The sequence below is a fragment of the Protobothrops mucrosquamatus genome, unplaced genomic scaffold (assembly GCF_001527695.2).
Source record: "Protobothrops mucrosquamatus isolate PMUCROS unplaced genomic scaffold, P.Mucros_1.0 scaffold4741, whole genome shotgun sequence".
NCBI classification, from domain to species: domain Eukaryota; kingdom Metazoa; phylum Chordata; class Lepidosauria; order Squamata; family Viperidae; genus Protobothrops; species Protobothrops mucrosquamatus.
In genome coordinates, this window is record NW_015390633.1 from 30,790 (window position 1) to 35,597 (window position 4,808).

Sequence of the window (4,808 nt, forward strand, 5' to 3'; positions counted from 1 at the left end):
AATCCAGGACATCAAATGATTGTGAAATATCAATTTGTAAGGAAAGCATGGGAAGGTATTAGGGTAAAAATGCAGAAATTAGACACATGGAAAACTAAAACAATAGAAGATTTATTACCGGTAAAAGAGGCTCAGAAAGTATATGCGAAGAGAGAAGAGGAGAGAGATAAACGTAAGATAAGATAAAAATCATGGCTCATTTGGTGCAAACAGGCTAGTAAAGAGGATGTGGAGGAGTAATCAGGAAATCAGTAAAGGGTCTTGGGAGAGGTCTAGGTTGGGGGTGAGGACAGCCAGTTGGCACCAGGGGATATAAACCCCTAAGGAGAAAAAAAACAAAACTTTTTTCCCCCAGTCCCTAAATAAATAAATAAATAAATAAATAAATGTGCCTTTTGTAAGGAGGAAAGACACTGGGAAAATGAGTGCCCTAAGAGGAAGGAGGGGGAAGAACTAGCAAATTTGGTGAATTTTGAGGATTAGGGGTGTCAGGGGACTAATCTGTTTTCTGGTCCAGCTTTTTAGCAACCCCTGATAAACCTTAAAGGTTGGATCCCTGGAGGAGGAAAGGGTGTACTCGGTGGATTCCGGAGCCACCAGATTTACCCTGAACTATATACCTCCAGGAATGCAAATTGGGAAAGGGAAAATTAAGGATCAGGCAATTATGGACATGTAGTAGAAGCAACAATATTTAAATCTGCTATGGTCCAAACAGTAGCAAAAGGGCCTGGATTATGTTTTGGTAGAAGGGAGCTGCAATTTGGCCAGGAGGTACTTAATTGGTAAATTGGGGATTGTTATTATGGGGAATGAAAGAGAAATAATTGTAAATATTATGACCTTGAGTGAGGAAGCTCAAGGAAAAGTGGACCCTCTTATATGGGCCCAAGAGGGCAATAGAAGAGGGGTACACATGGATCTGTTAGAAGTTTTTCCTTGGTTCGGGTCTCCAGCTGGGAAGCAGACCTTCAGCTCAGGTGGAAGAAATGACAGGGAATGAAGCAAGCTGCCAGAAAGTAGGTTTATTTACAGAAACCAGACACCATACAATACAGCTGAGGTTCCTGGACTAGCTAGTAAATTCCCAAGGTGAGGGGATTTGTTCTTATACCCCTCAAGTTATTGAAATTATGATTTGACTTCTGAAAGGATTTTTTGTTAAATTAATTCTATCTAGTTTGTGTCTGCTTTGGCAGGTAGCGATTAATGCTGTCTTCAGGAAGGACCCTTTGTTCATGTGAGTATGTTCCTATATGGTTCATGTCTCCTTTTTGTTAGTGTTGCAAAAAACCTATTGAGATTGATGGGTGTTAATTGTTTCTCTGAGACAGGCTCTGCAGTTTTGCTTTCTCCGGAATGTTTCTCTTTGTTTTGGCAGTTTGCCCAGAATAGCTAAGGGGAGGGGGAGTGAGAATGGGAGACAGGAAAAACTTCGGTCTTTTTAAATTTGGTTTGACTTGTCCTTTTGTGGGAAGTCAGAGCCCCAGAGAAGGAAATATTAAAAGGGCAGAAAAATATATTTTGCCTCAAAAGGATTTTTAAAAGCAGAAGCCAACTCTGCCCCCAAATCTCTCTATCCTAAACAGGAGCCAGCCCTATACAAATGCAAATGTAAAACCATCAGAAAGTTGGAGCCACAAAACTCAAGAAGACAAAGAGACTTAAAATCTGCATACCTCACCCAAACTCTAAGAGTCATTAGCCCAGCCCCAGGGAAGCAGGATATGACTTTTGGGACATAATAGGATTAAACCACAGATGCCAAGGCCTAGAAAAGCACTCAGACTCAGTTCAAAGTTCATGCCACAGGAACAGGAAACTATTCCAAACAAAAGGCTAGAGAGGGTATAAAAACCTACTGCCCATGTGCTCAGGTCCTTCTTTCCTCTGGTCTTTCCTGCAAGAACCATCTTTCTGCCTCTTCAATAAACTGTAACCATCTTCCCAAAGCAGTCGCCATGTTGCTTATTTATTCCCAGCTTGGATGAACCAGGATGAAGACTTTACTTCCAACAATTTGCCACCCCAGAGATGGGACTCCAAGCTAACCTCTCCAATGGACTGAGACTGGTAAGCCCCATCTTGCCGGCAGCAGACCCCTTGTGTCTGTAGATGGGTTTCCCAGGCCTTGCCCATGTGGAGCCAGGCTAGTAAAGGGAATTTTTGGGTTTGAGCTCAAGGACTGCTTTGGAAAGAAGGTGAAGGTGAGTACCTCTAAAATTTAAGTTTAAAGCCCAGGGGAACAAAGGAAATGTGTGTATGTCTGTGTGTGTGAGTGAGAAGACCCTTTTTTCCCAATCACAGTTGGATTTTGCTCCTTCTGGTCTTTCCTAGCCGCAGAAAGGATCTGTTTAATTGGCAGAACCTGGAAAGCATGGGCGTTTGGCCAGAGTGTAGGACCTATTGTAAGGGAAAAGGGAGAGGCTGTGTGAAAATGGAATGGAATGAGTGAATGAGAGAATTGGATTTGGGCAACTAGCTGGTAAGGCCCTGTAAGCAAAGCCCACCTATAGGAGGTTCCCGTACTAAAGTGCACAAAGCATAGGTCCTCCCAGACTTCTCCTAAGTCTGAAAACTGGTAGGCGGTGTGTAAATGGAGGCCGGGTACCTGTGCGGCAGGTCCTCCTCAGACAATGTATTTTTGAGGTCTGCAAAGCGACAGAGTTCCCTACTGGAAGGCCTTTTACTCCGTGTAGAGAAACGGAGTCTTCCTGGGCAATTTTTTAGTGCCCAAAAACTGAGGCGGGGCAGCAGGTTTGTTGTCGCTAAGAGCGGCTGGGAAGTGCTGCTAGGAAGAAACCTGACTGAGCCAGATTGGACCCCACATCGGAAGGGGAACATGGGTAGCTGCAGTTCGAGGGTTGGAATTAGGACACTTATTGGAGATTTGCTCGAGGTGTGGGACGAGAGGCTGAGTGCCTGTCCTGGATAGTAAGAAAAAGAAAAAAGCGAGCAAGACAAATTTGTGAAAATGGGCTTTGCTAGGGCTTTGCTGGGAAACCAATTTGGCTAAATAAAGGTACTTAAAAGGGAAAATAAGAAATAGTGATTCTCTTTCTTTTTCTCTCTCTCTCTCTATGCAACCACGTGGTATGTTTAAAATGTGTGCCTTCCCTAACTTGAGTTATCTGAAATTTATGGTGGGAATGACTAGGATGTGTAAAACTAAGACTTCTGTTTCCTTTTCTGTTTTCCTTGTCTTTGTGTATATATGTTTGTCAAAGTCTTTGTGTGTGAGGTAAATGTGACTGTTAACTGTTTCAAATCCAAAGAGAAAAGAATGTTAAATTCTGCTAGAAATTTTGCTTAAAATAAGCCACAAAAAGGAAATACCTCACTCTGTTTGTCTGGCCAACAAACAGAGTGAAGAAAAATGTGTTTGTTTGTTTGTTTTCCTCTTTCTCTCTGTGTACTCTTAAGAACAGCCCAAAGTTAGCAGGGGGGGAATGTTTTAAGTTCATCTGCTAGAAAGATTTCACTCTTGCATTTAATAATATATAATAAAGTTGGAAGGGACCTTGGAGGTCATCTAGTCCAACCCCCTGCTCAGGCAGGAAACCCTATACGAACTTTATCAAATGCCTTACTGAAGTCCAAGAAAATTATATCCACAGCATTCCTCTAGTCCACTAATTTTGTAACTGGGTCAAAGAATGCAGTAAGATGTGTCTAGCATGATCTGTTTTTGACAAACCCATGTTGGCTTTTAGTAATGACTTTGTATGCCTCTACTGTAGGTACTCGCTGATTATCTTTTCCAGAATCTTCCCAGGTATTGAGGTCAGGCTGATGGGTCAGTAGTTTTCTGGATCTATTCTTTTTTCTTTTTTTGAAGAGGGGAACTACATCAGCTCTTTTCCAGTCCTCTGGTAGTTCCCCAGTGCTCCAGGATCTTTGAAAAATATAGTTCAGTGGTTCTGAGATCAAGTCTGCCAGTTTCTTGAGAACCTTGGGGTGTAATCCATCTGGTCCTGGTGATTTGAACTTGTCTAGGGTGGATAGGTGCTCACTTACCATTTTCTTGCCTATCTTAACTTGTGTTTCTAATCTTTTTTATGGTACTGTTTTTGATAAGTTGGACTGTTTGCTTTTTGTTATTTTTGACTGTGGTCACAAGCCTTAGTTCATTTTGAGCCTTAGCTTTCCTCACCTCATCTTTGCAGGCTTGGACTATTTGCTGATATTCTGCCTTAGTTATGTGCCCCTCTTTCCATTTTTCATACTTGTCCTTTTTATCTTTCAATTTATCAGAGAGTTCTTTATGCAGCCATGCTGGTTTCTCTTGAGAGCTATTATTTTTCTTTTTTGTTGGTATTGTGTGCTAGACTGGGTTATTTTTTAAAAATTTCCCAAGCTTCTTATTTTCCCCTTGAGGATTCTCATCCATGGAATCCTTCCCAAGCCCTCTCTAAGTTTATTGAAATTAGCTCTCTTAAAGTCCAAGACTCTAGTTCAGGGGTGGCGAACCTATGGCACGCGTGCCACAGGTGGCACGCGGAGCCGTCCCTGTGGGCATGCGCGCCATCGCCCCGGAAGGAGGCGGGGCCAGGCTCCTCCCCTCCGCCTCTCCACGTGAAGCTGCTGGGCACCGTCCGTAGCCTAAGTCAGGAAGCTTCCGATGGGGCTCCATTCTCCGCTCAGAGCGAGGCTGCGGGCCAAGGACCATGTGGTGAAAAGAAGGTTAGAGTCGAGGAAGTGGTTGGACTTATCTGCTACACGTGCACCTTACAGGGAGGGGGAAATCTGCGCCTCCAAAGGGAAAAAAAGAAAGAAAAACCTCCAACTTGGCGGAAGGCAGGAGGGAG